The sequence below is a fragment of the Diabrotica undecimpunctata genome, chromosome 4 (assembly GCF_040954645.1).
Source record: "Diabrotica undecimpunctata isolate CICGRU chromosome 4, icDiaUnde3, whole genome shotgun sequence".
Classification (NCBI taxonomy): Eukaryota; Metazoa; Arthropoda; class Insecta; order Coleoptera; family Chrysomelidae; genus Diabrotica; species Diabrotica undecimpunctata.
The window spans coordinates 4,187,983-4,206,124 of record NC_092806.1 but is presented as its reverse complement, the minus strand read 5'-3'; the positions used below and the strand labels follow the sequence as shown (position 1 = coordinate 4,206,124).

The window sequence follows — 18,142 nt, the reverse complement described above, 5'->3', positions numbered from 1 at the left end:
CGAATTCTCAGACGGCGTTTGACCGTGTACTCTTACAATTAGTTTGTTGTTTTAAATTTGTTACTTAAGTTAATATTATCTTTTCTGTTTAATTGAATATTTCACATGTTTTTTAATACAGTAAATATATTTATTCTTTCGGATAGTACCTAAGTACATCACGTTTTGAAAACTTTTTATAAAATGTATTTTTCGAAAAAGAAAATTCTTGATTTGATACAAAAGTAAAACCTTGTTTTTCTTTTTCTTCTTATTTTTCTTTATATTTTAAAACAAGTAATGCATGTGAATTTACAAAAATTCTACAGATTTATTTAAAAGGATTTAGTATATTTACAAATATTTGATAAGATTTGGGAAAACTTGAATCGAAGTGAAAGGTCTGCTTTGGTTTCTTTATAAAAGAGATTTTTGTGGATACTGAATAAATTTTGCCAAAGAAAAATGTCGTTAACAAGAAAACAAAGTAAAATGCAGGAAAGGTAGGAAGATAACAAAGAGTAAGAAGCAAATTTGGAAGAAGGATCAGATAGTGAACAAAACGATACTGTAGTTGAGGACAAAAAAGAAACAGGAATGTTAGAAAAATTAATGATGATAATGAAGATACAACAGGACGAAACAAAAACAATGATAAAAGCACAGCAGGAAACAATGATGACCATACAGCAATTAATGATGAAATTACAACAAGATGAAAATAGAGAGGAAAATAAAAAGTTGATGATAAGCCTAGAAAGATATTTTCCAAGAGGAAAATAGAAAATTTATGCAAAAACAAGAGCAGGCCATAATTAACTTCATTTTGCGTATGGAATTTCAAAAATAAGTTATCGTAATAATATATACATTGAAGGTAACCGGGAACGACCCAATACTAAGGAAGCAATAAAAAACGGGTGCTTCTAAGTGAGTGTCTTTTATTAAAAGTCAAGCTTTTGCCACATAATTTAGGGCTTCATCAGAACTTGCTGTAATGGAAAAACATTCTTTACAATCATCATAATTAAAGATGTTATTTTTAATCTTACCTAAATGTCGATATCTCTTAAGGTAAGATTAAGTAAGACATTAAGGTAAGATTAAAAATAACATCTTCAATTATGATGATTGTAAAGAATGTTTTTCCATTACAGCAACTTATGATGAAGCCCAAAATTATGTGGCGAAAGCTTGACTTTTAATAAAAGACACTCAGAAGCACCCGTTTTTTATTGCTTCCTTATTATTGGGTCGTTCCCGGTTACCTTCAACTGTCTGTTGTTTACTAGTAACCCGTTACTGTCTATATATATATATATATATATATATATATATATATATATATATATATATATATATATATAATATATATATATATATATATATATATATATATATATATATATATATATAAACTAAGGTACACTCGAAGAGTGGTGGGTTTTTCGGTCAAAGTGGAGAAATAAAAAAGACAAAGAAGGTGGCTACTTCATCTATTAGATGAAGTAGCCACCTTCTTTGTCTTTTATTTCTCCACTTTGACCGAAAAACCCACCATTCTTCTAGTGTACCTTAGTTTATTTTGGATTGACGGTCGTACTCCTTTTCTCGATATATATATATATATATATATATATATATATATATATATATATATATATATATATATATATATATATATATATAATATGTTTTGATTCCACTCATCATGGTGTTAGTACGGTTATATGCCCACTGACTTTGTTCTGGCTCGTCTGTCTCACACATTAGCATCTAATTTGGTTATTTAGTAGGTAATTTAGTAATTTATTTAATAATCTTTATGGCAAAACAAATGAGTGGGACGGTAATGCCAGTTATTTCCCTTCTGCACTTAAATTGTCTGATTGTCAATAACGAAGAATTTAAAAATCTTTAGGTCAAGGACGGACTTAAAAATGACTTTATTTGTTTTAATATAATTAGTTATCAACAGGTTTTTTGTTAAAATTAAGTTTATATTGTGCTAAAATCTATCGGTCGAATTAGTCAAATATAATGTTATCTTAATCCCATTCAACTATGAATATAATTTATTTCTCATACTAGATAATCGCAAAGGCATGGTTTTTCATATCTAATACTTAAAAAATAACTTTTAATAAATGATATTTAATTTAATGGGCATTGGAGCCAACGCTGTTAAGTTAAAGATCGTCAAAATTTTGGATTACGAAATTAATACGATATTCATAAAGGTCTTACAGCAAATCTTCTTAGATCTTTATAAGTCATTTCTTAAGACTGTGTTTAAAGACCATATGTCTGTATGGTGACCATGGTAAAATGACCGTGTATCTGTATGCAATAGTGACTTCTTCTTCTTCTTAACCTGCCCTATCAAGTCCCCTTGACGTTGGCGATTAACATGGCGATACTGTCTCTGTCTTGAGCTATTCTAAAGAGTTGCTCAGCTTTCCTCAATAGTGACCTAACTCAAAATTGAGAAAATTGAGTTAACATCACCAGACGACTTGAAAAAGCCTTATTTATGACCTACAAAACTGGCACAATAATAATAGCAAAAATGTCCGCTAGACGTCACTATTGTCGCTATGATATATTGTCGGTTGAGATAAATTTTTTCTTGCAGTACTGGCCCTTTTTAGTTGTGCAGTGAAAGTTGAACCGTGTCGATATCAAGTTTCTATGAAATTCCGGCACTTTTGAGTTGTGCCACTATAGCAGACAATTTTAGATATTTTCAAACTGTATTAGTAAGAATTTTGGAGTTGTGTCACATTAAATAAAAGAAATAAATTTATTGTTTTAAAAATATCAGGTCCAAAGGGTTATCAGAAAAGAAGTGAATTAATCTTATCTCGAGCAGGAGTAACGTAATTCATAATATCAATATTATTTTAATATATAATTCCAAATAATCGACTTAGTAGAAAACTTTGGACGATCTATTAACTTTTTCCCGTTTTCATTTGATTCCTTACGTAAAATTCGTCCCCCTGTTATTCTTCTACATATTTCCTATTTTCCGACTTTTGCATCTAAATGTTGCTTTAAATTCTATAAGAGAAACACTCACTCATAATTGTTTATTTAGGTGCTGGTATAATTTTAATATGAAAATAAGTTATATGTAAATTTATCAATTAATATAAATATGGTGTGTGTATGCAATCAAATTACGGTACCTGTGATGTTGATGTAACACTTCTACTTCTTCCACAGTGCACTGGGTTGACTCGGGAACAGAATCTTCTCAAAAGGGTCGCGTGGTCAGGTTACACAAAAATACTGAAGTGTTTATCGCGCTGATTTATACAAGACTGGTTTTAAACTAAGATTGAAGTGCGTAGCGTTGTAGTTTTGCTCCCTTCAGACTGTTAGGGGGCGGACTGTACAGGTCCGTATTAATTCATGATTATAAGACAGACACACACGTTAATTAAAGAATTAAATATAAAGATAAAATAATAAAAATTATTAATAAAAACTAAGAATATGTGTGGAGGGACGTAACAGCATCCATGTCACCACAGATTATCTTTATATCGTATTTCTGGATATTCCCTATTAGGGTGCTTAGCTTTTCAGTTTCTAAATCTTTATCTTTAGTGTTGTTGTAGATCGATGTTTCATTGTAGTACCAACCACAGCCGATTCGATGCAGAATATAAAACCATTTTGTTTTTTGCTTTCGGCTGATTCCTTTCCATAAATGATGACACCAACAAATTTGACAACTTTGGGCACCCAATTTTAGAACCGCCATTTTGAAAAAAGTATTTTAATGTATGTACTTTCACCTAAAAGTAAAGTAAAAAGTTTGATTTCGAAATATTATATTATAAGTGACACTTAGCAGCTGGCCTTAAGGATAAAGGATCCTGTTTCTCCTTCTTCACATATCTGATCATCAGTTCTGTCCGATGCAAAAATTTTGGCTATGTAGGATTTCCATGTTTCTAAGATAATTAATGACTCCAAGATAATATTGGTCTATTTCTCTGCATTGACTGGAAAATAATTTCTTTGATTTCTCGAATTTTTGCATAAAAATGCAAACAATTGCAAAATTAGGCTTACACATTATTTCTTTATTGTTCAAAATAATTCTACATTTCTGAATATCGAGAAAAGTTAATCAAAGAAATTTATTTGCGTATATATTTTCCAAATAGTTATAATTTCTCAGAAATTTCGCAGGTACCCGTACCAAGATTTTGAGTTTATCAATTTAGTTATTTCCTGCTCCTAAACTAATTGATAAAATGGTTTTGAATAACGGTTGACCTTACATCAATTAAGATATAGATTTTGTAATCGAAATATATGTTTTCTCGACCACGTGAATTTAGAACGTACTAAATATTTTGTACTTATTTTTTAATCAGTGTTAGGATTCATAATTAATAATAAATATTTATACAGTGTAATCAGTATTTCAAGACAGAAACATCTATGATGGTTTATATATATCGGCTGAACAAGCTTTAAGACACCTTTAAAAATTAACTCCCTAACAGAGGAAGTACAGACAATAATGGATGAAAATGTGTAGTGGACAATAAAGGGTTATACAACAGAAGTACAATCTACAACGGACGAAGCACAGAAAACATAACTGTAGCAAGCAATCTTCCTCCTCAGCCCTAATCCTTTATAAAGACGTAATGACACCATCAAATTTTTATAATTTTATTACAATTCTCTTCTAGCCTTCTCTCTCCTAGTTTTTCGGCTTCGTGTAATCCTCATTTAATTAGCATTTTGTTTGATCTACCCAATTGGCTTGGAGATATTTTTCTTTCAGCTCTGCACTCGATTATCAGTTTTTCCATCGTACCTGTTGTAGAAGTAGGATTGCACCAAGGCTCGGATTGCAAAAGTGAAACCACAAGGTAACATTCCGTGGTGGGTAATGTATGCCGATGCTGTAGTGTTAGTAGGAAATAGTGAAAGTGACTTAGAACAAAAGCTGGAATGGTAGAGACAAGCTCTTGAGGATAAAGATTTAAAACTTAGTAGGACGAAAACAGAGTATTTGAAATGTTCATTTTGATGTATACGACTATTGGGGTATAAGTAACTGGCGGGGACAGTTAAACCTACATAAAAAGAGGAGTAAAATAACGTTAAGAAGAGAAAATGAAGTGAAAAAGTGGGTAAAGTCAGGTATGGATAGAGTTAGGCATGAACAAATGATGGAAGTGCTGAAGAGAATAGGAATTGACGGAAGAGACCTAAAAATAATAGCTAACCTGTATTGAAATCAATCAGCGGTGCTCCAAATAGATAAAGAATATACAGATTAGGTCAAAATCTTAAGGGGAGTGAGAAAGGGGTGCATAATTTCACCACTGACATTCAATCTGTATTCGGAGCACATTTTTGAAGAGGCTCCAAAAGATATTGATGAAGGAATCTCAATAAATGGAGTCAAGTTCAATAACCTGCGGTATGCAGATGATACAATAGTGTTTGCCAATAAAATCGAAGAGCTGCAAAGCTTAATGAACAAAATAACGGAAACAAATAGAATATATGGACTGGATATAAACAACAGCAAGACCAAGCTAATGATCATCAGCAAGGAAACCATAACTGGAGCAAATCTGTATATGAACCAAATGAATATTGAACGTGGCTCACAGCACAACTTCTTGGGAGCTATAATCAACGAGTCGTGGGACAATACCCAAGAGATTAAATGTCGCATCGGAAAGGTAAAAAGTGCATTCTTGACTATGAGCTGTGTGTTCAAGAGCCATGATCTCACCCGAGAAACAAAAATAAGACTCCTTAAATGTTACGTGTAGTGCTTCTTTACGAAGTAGAAACGTAAATATTGAAGGCGAAAACTCTATCAAAACTTCAGGCTTTTGAGCTAGGATCATACAGAAGGATCCTAAAGATACAATGGACCGATAAAGTTACCATTGAAGAAGTACTACGCAGGATAAACACAACCACGGATTTGGTCAACATCGTAAAGGGCCGTAAGCTGCAGTACTTTTGACATATAATGAGAAATCAAGGAAGATATAAGCTACTCCAATGCATTTTGCAAGGTAAAATTAAAGGAAAAAGGGCCCAGGATGAAGAAGAATATCCTGGCTTGCTAACCTGAAAGCATGGTCACAGTACCTCAATACAGCCATTCCTTATAGCACCCAATCATAACCAGAATGATGACCAACGTTCGGAATGGAGAGGCACCCTAAGAAGAAAAAAAAGTGGGGAAAAATTCAGAGCAAAATATATGCAAAATAGTAAACCTAGAGTCAGTGCTATATTATTTAAATCATAATTTAACCACAGAGAATAAATCTAAAAAGAAGAAACAAAATAACACAAAATTAAAAAATATGAACGTCAGATATTGACCTAATTTTCAGACTATATTAAACAAGATAGAAAAAGGAGAAACCTGAATTAACACCAATAAAAAACTAAAACAAGTGTGATCAAGTTAAACAATTTATTAACAGCACATTGAACTAATTTACTTCTGTACTGTAATCCTTAGCTTAGTTTGATTGATAACAAAACAACAGTTATAGTGCTCCAATATTTAAAAAATGTAGCTACCTGTATTGAGACCAACGAACTCATTAATTTTAGAACGATGTTGATGCTATTAAGATTAACGACATTTTTAATATAATAATTTTACAACTTCTGAAATATCATTCCATTTTATTTTAACAGTATTTTCAATCAGACCTCTCATAAATTTGTTTATTTGTAACTGGCGATAAGCACTTTCACTCGTCTACAGTTATTATATTTCTTGTACCAAATCAACCTTGAATTGAATATTTTCTTTGGTATATTCAAATTAGGCCAGATATACCACGATATTGCTGCTTCAAGGCCAGCATCAACAGGTGCTACAAAGAAGATGTTTGACGAACAAGCCCCGTAAGAGAGGCATCTATTAATGTAGTTATTTGAAAATAAACACTTCTTTTTTTACAAAACGCTGATCTTTAAATGTAAATACCAACTCATTGTGAAAGAGTGAAATAATTAAATATAAATATATAATGGAGTTGTAGGCTAAATGAGCAGTGTCGGGAAATTGAGGAATACGAAAAGAAATACTTAATGTCCATCGAAAAGTAAAGAAACTACTAATGGTGTTAATATAATGTTTACCAACTCGAATGGTAAAATTCTCACAGAGATCAAATATTAACTAAATATATAGTTCAACAAATTATCGCAAATACGAAGCATAAAGAAGAACTTCTATTACAATTTAGTATTCGAACACCATATTAGAATATGCTACAGATGAACGAAGAATGGACCCCAACAGAAATGGATCAACACATAAAGGAAAAAACAAACAAAGTGGCAAACGAAGCACCAGGATTAGAGAACATAAAAATGGAGCTGCTGAAACATGGAGTCGCAAGGATCATATCCTTTATACGAATGGTGTTACAGATCGTGGAATCGATTATACATATGCTCCATTTTCAAAAAAGGTGACAAAAGATCAGCAGATAACTATAGAGGAATCAGTGTAATGCCTTCAATAGCAAGAATCCTATCCACAGTTATAAAAGAAAAAATAAAACAATACATGGACCATTATAGCAAAAATCCAGCCGGATTCCGAAAAACCAGACCATATCTAGACAATATGTTCATCATGAGACAAGTTATAGAAGATTTTTATGAAAACAAAGTGAAAAAATAAAAGAGTTACAATATGACCCAATATATTGTTCGACAGATATAACAGTAGTTATACAAGAAGAACTGATATGAATCTTTTTAAACTTAAGGAAGAGGAGCAAATTCTAAACGCTATTCAACTTACCGCACTATAAGTCTAATGAGACCTACTCTGAAAGCATTGTTAAACGTAAAACATGCTTGAGCATATAGAAAGTTAGAACAGGATATAACAGGAACTCAAAATTGAATCAAATATGGTTTAGGCACCCATGAAGCACTTAACTGATGTACCAGAGATGCCAAGATCTATATCAAGATATGGATTTATGTGTTATTGACTAAAGTAAAGCCTTCTATAAACTCTTACAGGAAAAAACCCTCGATTCAAAAGATAGTAACATTAATTCACATCTACTATGGTCAAAGAACAATATTACATATAGAAAAAAAAGACAACTAAATATATAGAAAAAGTTCGTCAGGTTTGTGTGCTTTCGTTGATGCTTTTAAATATGTATTCGAAAGATATTATAAATAAGGCTTTGGATGATTGGGAATATGGCAATAAAAGTCATGGAAGTAACAAGCAGATGATACCTACTCATAGATAGCTGGAACTCTTTAAGACATACAGACGCTCATTAAAGCAGTCGTGAAAATTAGTGGAAAGTATAGACTATCAATTGCTTTAACATTCCTCGACAATATATTCGACTAGTAAAAGTAACAATGGACTCTTCAACAGTAACTGTCAGGACTGGCACTGAGACTATTTCAGCTGTCTCTCGAATATGTGATAAATCAGTTAAATGTAGGAAGAGCTAATATAATAACAAATAAATCAATACAGATTACCGCCTATGCCGATGACATCGGAAGTATGTCTCGCAGACAGGAAGAGGCGGCAGAAATATATTCAAAATTAAAACCTGGGGTAAAAGAGACCGGACTGGTAATAAATATTCAAAATACAAGAAGAGAGGAATCCATCGCCTTTCTCATCCACGCACGTATTCCCATATTTCTCATGTCTTCATCGGTGATTTTAAGAAACCTTGTTCTGGGTCTTCCTCTTCTTCTCTGACTAATGGGTCTATCAATGAGCGTATTTCTAGCTGGGTCATTTTGTTCCATCCGCATTACATGCCCTATCCACCTCAGACGTCCTATCTTAATATGTTTTACGATATCTGGTTCCTGGTATATTCTATAAAGTTCAAAGTTGTATCGTCTTCTCCACACTCCATTGTCATTCACTGCTCCATAAATTCTCATCATTACTTTTCTTTCGAAACATCTTAACATGTTTTCATTACTTTTTGTTAGAGTCCAGGTCTCTGAATCATATGTTAGGACTGAGCGTATTATTGTTTTGTAGAGTTTTATTTTTGTATTTCTAGATATAATTGTGGATTTAAGGAGGATATTGAGCCTCCTTAAAATAGCATCTGTTGACGGTGCAAATTCTGCGGTTTATCTCTGCGGTAGTATTGCTTTCAGTGTTAAGGAGCACTCCCAGGTATTCATTTTCATTAACTGCTTCGATGATGTCGTTTTCTATAACAAGTATATAAACCCATTTTTGTAGCTGATTCTTTTAATGCTACATACGTCTCTCGTGCAGCGTTTTCGGTTCTCCCAACAATATTGATATCATCAGCATAGGCAAGGGTTGGCACTAATTTATTATATATTTAACCAATGGTTGCGATTTGTGACATACGTATTACGTCAGGGCCAGATTAAACAGTTTACAGAAGTGAGCTCTGGCGCAGCCCGTTATTTGTTTTAAAAGGTTCAGACAGTTCCACTCTCCCATATGTGGAAAAATCAGAGTCTACAACATTATTATCAGATCAATACTATGTTATGGGTGCGAAACATGAGACCTATTAACGAAAACGGAGTAAACCATGAGCTCTACCAACTGTTGAAAGAAGCACCGTTCTCAAAATTGGTTGAACTTCAGAGACTTTGATGGAGTGTTTATGACTACTTAGGTGATGTAGTGAGAATGTAGGCTGAACTATTGCAAAATTCAGGGCGCAAAACCAAAAGGAAGGCCACGAAAAAGGTGTACGAATAATGTGGCAGCGAGAACTTGAAGAAGATCAGCATGGAACCGGCATAGTTGAAGACATACTTTGGAGAAGACCAAGGCTTGATTTGGGCTGTAGTGCTATTGGAAAGAGGGAGATAGACTATCACTAAACACAAACAAATCCAAATGTTTGCTTTTGTATGCATGTACATAAATAGCCTATTGAAAGAGTGAGAAAATAAAACCATTTATGCATTTTTTATACTGATAAAGTTGACAGTTCTCGTAAAATAAACAACTGTATTAAAAAAAATGAGAAGCACATAGACGAAAATCAAACAAGTATTTGTTACGGGTTATGAAATGTTACGTTTTGTCACTGTTTTAAAGAAGAACATTAAAGAAGAACAATGCGAAAAAAATAGGAACTTTTGTGATGAGTCTATCGCAGAATACTACGAAGCTTATGGGCGCAGAGAAGTCACAAACGCCGAGTTGTTGAGCCAAACAAAAACTGAGAAGAAAGTTTGAATGACTATTAGAAAGGAGGAACTGCTTGCTTTGCCTATCACAAATCACGAGAAAAGAAAAATATTAATTGCTTTAAATTATATTGCTACAAAAGATAAGTACTACTAAGATAAAATTTACGCCAATGGCTCAACATCACCAATAACCATCTGTTTAAAGCAGCACTCTTAAAAATACACATAGCTTTGATGATCAAAGGGAATGATGGGAATTTTGGATCAAAGAAGCTACTTAAAGGAAGATGTAGGAAAGCCTATGAACATGTACTTAGTGAATGAGCATAGCGTGAAAAAACTGAGAAGAAGGATCTTGGAAAAAAAGGAATTACTTAAAAATACATGAATACACCAAGGATATTAAGGCCTCCCTTGAAAGGAAAGGTGTTCAAAATTGGAGTACAAAACTGCGAATTGCAAAAATGGATAGACATTGTCTAGGTATGGTACTAAACACCATCACTTTTATATCAACAGTAGAATATTTGTCTTTATTTTCTCATTTAAATTTTATTTCTATTTTATAAATTTCTTCTGTTTGTACTAAATTCCGTTGTAAATATGAAACGAAGTATATTTGCTAGCTGTTATGCTAATTAAAATAAAAAAATGACTTGAAAAAAATACTTACGCGTAAATATCTTTTTTAATTAGTCCATTACGGTCTCACTAATAACTGATTAAAAACTATTTACCCCTTTATCTCGAACATTATTCTATCTAAAGAACGCGCTCGATTTGCACTGGCTCTGGTTTATATTTTAAATTGATTATACGCCGACAACCGTTGGTCTTCAGCGCGCCAACAACAACTGTCAACTGAGTGTTTTGTGAACGCCGGGCGGTGGTTCACCCGTAGCACAGATTAGCCCATAGTTAGTGTTTGGTGAATGGCATTATGAAGTAATTCTCGGCGAGGTTTTTGTACTTCTTGCAGAAAGTGTAATCTGCGTGATATACGTACATTTTTGCGGGTATTTTCTATTGTATGCAAGTATGTCAGTTTTAATCGACCAGTTAGTAGCCTATTGTTTTATGTTGTTGTTTATTATTATAATATTTACAAAATATAACCTAATTCAAATTGAAAGGTGTACCTAGTTAAAAAAATTAATTAAAAAGTAGAAATTTTATAGAATTTCTAATTTTTTTTTCAACTTCAATTCAATTTCAATTTAGTAATGAGAGAGAAGATATACTAATCAAATTCGGTCAACACTAACATATTGTTGTGATTAATATATTGATTAAAAATTACCTAAGAGACGATTATACGGTGTTATAAAAAAATGTGTTAATAAAAATGCTTTTTTTTTAATGCATAACGTATATGCAGATTCATATTTAAGAAGCTGTCTGAATTTGAAAGAAATGAAAATAGTCAAACACATAAAAAAGAAAGGAATAACGCCAGCTTTCAGAACAGACGATAACTTTAATATATTAAGAAAAAGAAGAGCTAAAAGAAAAAGAACTTTTATATACACAGTGGTGTATACAAACTTTCATGTGACGACTGCCCAGAAACTTACATCGGTCAAACGGGTAGAACCTTAAGAAACGGATAGCAGAACACAATAGGGCTTTCAATAATATAAAAAAAGATTCTACTTACGCACTTCACCTTCTGGATTCTAATTATTCTTTTAATAACCAATTTCTAATTCCTCACATTCAAAATAAAGGCCTTAAATTAACAAATTAAAAAACAAATATATAATTCTAAATGATCAACTTAAAACAAACAGTTCTCCTGTTATTCTTAACTTATTCAGTTAAAGACTATAAAGTGTTAGACGCAAAACGGCAACAGAATTAGCTTAATTTATTACCGAAATATATGTAAAGTAAACTGAAAGTAATTTTCCAACAAAAAAAATTACAAACTGATAGTCAAGCTCCAATTTCTTAGTTTGATGATGAACTAATTGTAATGCGAGAAAATCTTTCCACAGTCAAGATAATTGCTGATGTTGCAAAGGAATATAGTGAGTACAAAAAGTTTAAGAAGCACTATGAATCAACGATATCATTAAAGAAAAAACTGGCTTATGAGAATTCCTTTTCCAATTCAGTTAATCTGTCTTGTGGCAGTTGGAAAGTTATAAATTATCACAAAAGTAAATTTTAAAATAAAAAAGTCTGTCGAAGCGTGCTTACATCAAATGATTTCAATAATTACTTTACTTCAGTAGCTAAACATATTAGAAGTTCTTTTAATTCCACAAATGAAAATGTAGCCATAGATTTTTGGAAAGGTCCTGTTAGTGATACTGCAATCAGGAATGTTTTGCATATATTGAAAAATTCACAATGTACGAATTTTTAGTTCTTAAACAAAAAAAAATTGTGGAAACAATCCATATAATTATTGACAAATTAATTATACTTTATAATAATTGTCTTACTGAAGATATTTTCCCAGATGTATTAAAAGTAACAAAAGTGCTACCAGTGTTCAAAAAGGGAACTTTAGATGAAATTGGAAATTATCGTTCTATCAATCATTCACAGTTTCTGCAAAATTTTTGAGAGTATTCTAAATGTTTGTTTAATAGAATATCTAGAAAAACACAAAATATTTCACTGTAATCAATATGGCTTTAGAAAAAAGTGTAGCACTACAATGGTTATACAGCAAATTGTGAGAGATGTAGTTGATGGCTTTGAACTATATTTCCCGAATCATTAACTAATAATTCTTGTACAGGCATGTAAGTAGTATTTTGTTTTTTTGCTAATTTATTACAATTCAATAAATTATCTTATACCAATTTGTGGGTTTTTACTTTGTCTACTTAATCAATTTTATTCATAATAATAAACATAGACATGTAATATTGGCATAATTACTGTAATTTTTATCTTTATCTTTATAAGACAGTACCCTAATATGGGTTTTTATAATTTCAGCATTTCATTTACTTTGTACCGTTTGACCTGAAGATGCTTTGCAAAGCGAAGAAAGCGAAACCAGTCGTTTTGGTAGTAAAATTAAATTGGTTGTGAGTAAGTCTTATTTGATTTCTTTTTACCTATTTAATAATATACTCTTAAAATATTATCGAAATATAAGCATTTATTGAAGTTTGTCATGTTTGAGAAAACAGGTTATCTGTGTACGTTAAAAAAAGAATGTAGCAGATATTCGACAGCATATCAGTTATATACGTTGTACATAAGTACAGTAATCCTTTTAATCCAACTAATGATATGTTTAAATATTCACAATCTTAAAATCTAAGATAAAACAAGCAGGTAAACAGACAAAACTAACGAATCTTATGGACTATGCAGAATCGTTATTAACGATGGCGACGCGGTTGATTAACTTTGTCTTCGATTTGAAAATGGAAGTGTTTCATATTCCAAAAAAATATTATTTTTTTAAGGTTTAAAGCCTTTTTAATGAATAGGATTCTTAATTGAATTGGTTCAGGAGAAATGATTTAAAAAGACTGTTGTGGTCCTGAAGACAGCGGGAGAGGGGGCGGTCTCTATTTAAAAAAAACTTTGTGAGGTATACTAAAAAGCTTCCTCAGTGATGATCAGATGGTTAATTAAAACCAAACATTGAATTCAAGGATACTATAAAGAAAACGGTCCCTTTTTGGAATTGTTAAAGTTTAGTAACGTGTGGAGGGCAGCAGTGGGCATCACCTCACATAAGATAAGTATCGTTGTGCAAGGATACTGCCTCCTTGCAGGAATCTCTTCTTGTCCTTTGAATGAGTTATATGACTCTCATTACAAGTATTTTTGAGGGTATCAAAGTTCTTTTAGAGAGCTCTGTGCAGACAAAATTCAACAATATTAAAAAGAAAAAGTGTATCCTTCGTTTGAAAACAGTATAATTATGTTCGATAGGGTGGCAAGACGTGTTAAGAACGTTCTAAACCATAGTGTTAGATTCGCTTTGATTATTTGTTCATTATTTTATGACACACAATTCTCTTTTTGTATTTATTTTGTAAGCCGAATAACCATTTCGTCAGACAGTTGTGACCATTATTTTGTAAATGAAGTTTCCGGACTTTGTTATTCAATGGAAAAAAATTGTATTTACAACTACATTGAATTTATCACTTGTTAAAATAATAACTCACGAGCGTAAGTATATAAATAATGGAGTAAAAACATAAATTATTGCAATTTATAGTAAATTTCTACTAGTAAAATGATTAATTATTTATATCGATTTGATTCATATCAATTGCTCAACTTACTTTATTGTGGGTTATGTATTTTCATTATATCTATTAAATAAAAAAAGGTCTATTATTATCGAAAAAGGTTTTAATTAAATAAAAAAAAATTTAGAATATTTACTTTGATATGACTAAAAGTCTATTTTGTTTTCTAAATTTATACTAATTTAATTCAATCTTTACATATACATATACACACACACACACACACACATATATATATATATATATATATATATATATATATATATATATATATATATATATATATACAGGTATTGCAATAGGGTCTTTGACAATTGACAGCTTGACAGTAAAATGGTTGTTCTCTTCGGGCAACATTTCGTGCCTCTCGCCAATTTTATGGTGGCCATAATCGTCCTAACGAAAAGACTATTCATAGTGTCGCGGATAAATTTCAGTCTACTGGTTCGGTAAAAAATCAGCCAAGGCCAGTACGTTGACGAACCGCAATATATGTCAAAAGCATCGCTGCTGTCCGTCAAAGTGTGCAAGAGAATCCGTTGAAGTCAATTTCACGTTGCTCATAGGAACACAACTGGGCAAATTTTGCCTCGTCAGTTGGGCCTGCATCGGTACAAAAATGAAGTGACTAATTTTTATCGAAAAATCATCTTCAGCGATGAGGCACTCTTTTGGATGAATGAGTAGGTAAACAAACAGACCACCTATTGGTATCGAATGCCATAAACATTTAAAAAACTAAAAGACTCCAGGGGAAGATAAGATTCATGCGAAGATAATGAAATTAATGAAACCTGAACATATATCTTAGGTATTTAACGAAATATATTATATAGGAGAAGTATCATATGAATGACTTAAATCTACGTTTACAGCTTTGCCAATACGAGATATAGCTTTGGTGCGAAAGTCGAAATTTTCACACTTGCTTAAGATAGAAAAATACAAACAAATGTCACATGAATGTCTACATGCTAAAAGCGTATGGAACTGAAAGAAGACTCTGTCAAAAGACTTTTCCATATCATCAAATCAAATTCTAGGTGTAGCCGTTCCGCGTCGAGAATTTAATACTCGACGTTTTGGGTGCTGAAACATCGTGTTCTGTATGAATACAAAAACCGTCAAACGGCACTGAGGTCACAATCTGCCTACTCCTCACTGTCGAGTAAGACTCGACACTACCACTACTAACTGACGTGTCAATCTACTGAATCAATCGTATTGAGAAGAAATGTCAATTTAATGAGTCAATCATATTTTCTACTAATACTAATTATATTAACTACATATTAATATAATTAATAATACGATTAATTTATTTACAGCAACGTTATATAACCTAGCGAGGGATCAAAATGAACACAATTTTAAAGACGAATTGCTAAATAAAGATAGATTTATTTTCAGTCCAGAGCTTCTGCCTGTCGCTCTGAGGAGACCTAAGAAGGCCGAAATACGTATAAGCGGATGGCAGTAACCCGGCATTGAAATTAAATCTCAGACATTTTTCTGCAAAATTGAAAAAGTTTACATGTATCACGGACTCACCTCGTAACGTAAATGGACTCTTTCAACTATTTACAGTGCATCTTTCCCATAAACAACGCCAATATAGAAGCTTTGCCTCAATAATATTTCTATCTTGCTATTTTTACTTCTAGTGTGGGAATCACTTCTTGTATCTACCTCTTTCTTACTTCTTAATTTTTAGAGCACTTTAAAGAATAATTCCTTGAAAACAATTATTATTTTCACGATATTTTATTAATGCCTATATTTGGCATGTTAACTCACACACCAAAAAAATTGGAACTTCCGATTTTCCAACATTAATTGACTAGGAAATCCTGTCGAATACGTTGCAAAAATTTATTTTATCAATGGTAAGAATAGAAACTTCATTTCCGACTATAAAAACCTAGCTCCTGGTATAACAGTTTTTTTTTTAATTAACGTTTTGTTTATTCTGTTTATTTTTTATTTATGATAAGACTTTAATATACTCGTATAATGTACGAATCAAAATAAACAATTTGTGATAACAGTATTTCACTAATTTATGCTCGATAACAACTATTTCAAGAATATATGGGGAAATTAATTTAATATTTGTAAATAAAATAAAATATGGCTATCATAATATCTAGAATACTGCAACCAAATCCATGATACTCCTACTTTTCTCAGCATCATGCTTAGATTTATTCGTTGGGAAACCTTCATGACAATTTAACGATATATTTCTCGAGCTTGTGCATTGTGCAACAATTCGTCTACTGATTAGCTAGTCACCGATGAAGGTCTCAAAGCCATTACTATATTTTTTTCCATCAGTTACTCTCTGCTGGTCCATTGACAAAGGTTTCAAAGCCATGACTATTCCTTTCCATCAATTTTTTTCTTTCTATAATATCAAGATTTAATAAAATTACATTTTTTTTTACTAGTTTTGACGTTTTGGTTTTGGTTTTGACGTTCTTTTGAAATCTCTTGACGGTTTATTTTTGGCATTGGAATACAAACATGAACCAAGCAATTGGTTTAATAGAAAATATTTTTCTAAAATTGTGAATCTAGTTCTGCAAAATGTTGTCTAATATATTATGCACAATAACTTTCTCTCAATTTCACCTTGAAATTAAGGTAAAATTGTCGTCTTCTTTTTTCCTTTATGGCTTAAGTTAAATGGTTTTCTTGTTGATGTAGATTATGATCTATAAAAAACAAGAAAAACCTCATTAGATTTTTAAAAATTGGGAATCGTTTTTTCCATACCCTGTATTCCCTTTTTCCACAACATTCCTAGTTCGTATTGGAAATTAATTATAAGATTCTCTGCTTCTGTTCTAGCATCTTGTCTGGCTATGTCATCAAATATGATTTCAAACTGTAACCACACTAACCAACTATAAAAAATAGTAGATACACATATTTGAGGCAAGTCAAAAACAAATACATAGTATATAAAAAAGGTATATAAAACGTAACTTAAATATATACAAACAAAAGCACATATTACACAGAAAGTTATAGCAGAAAGTTATACCAGAAAGGTAGCAGTATAATGTTCAACTTGATAAAGAAAGGTCGGCAGTGTCCTAGATAACTAACCCCTGCTAAAATCCTGACAGCTTGTTCTGCATTCTAAAAATTTGAAGTGCATTTGTTGAATTGCCCCATATTGTTACACCATAGTTTAGATGAGAGTGGAACAAAGAAAAATATGCCATTTTTAATGTTTCAAAGTTGACAACCCGTGCTAGTTGGCGAATAACAAATAATGAACTTGATAGCTTTTTCTTAAGTTGAGAGATATGAGCCGACCAGTTGAGTCGATTATCTATGGTTATTCCCAATAGTTTAACAGTCTCTTTATTATCTGGATTATCGTGTAAATAATTTGCAGATATAACCAAATTTTGCGTTTTATCAGAGTTAAGTTTTAGTTTGTTTTCAGCAGACCATGAACTAGATTTAGTAGAAACTTCCTCATGAGACATTTATAAATCATCATTATTTTTTCCTACTATAACGAATGTCGTATCATCTGCGAATTGTATGGTTTTGTACGGAGATATGAATTTAGGCAAATCGTTGACATAAATAATAAACAAAAGACGTCCTAAGACCGAACCTTGTGTGACTCCATGTTTTACGGATAGAAAATCGGAGAGATGACCTTTAGATACTACAGCCTGGTGTCTGTC

General features: G+C 31.8%; 1 protein-coding gene across 1 annotated transcript in view; it reads right to left on the bottom strand.

Annotated features, from left to right (window-relative positions):
- LOC140439061 (zinc transporter ZIP1-like) overlaps positions 1 to 11,131 on the bottom strand; it is a 78,468-nt gene extending 67,337 nt beyond the window's left edge. Inside the window, exon 1 of the mRNA XM_072528707.1 lies at positions 10,871 to 11,131. The gene's annotated coding sequence lies outside the window, so the exon portion shown is untranslated. The remainder of the gene's footprint in view (positions 1 to 10,870) is intronic.
- Between the last annotated feature and the right edge of the window lie 7,011 nt (positions 11,132 to 18,142).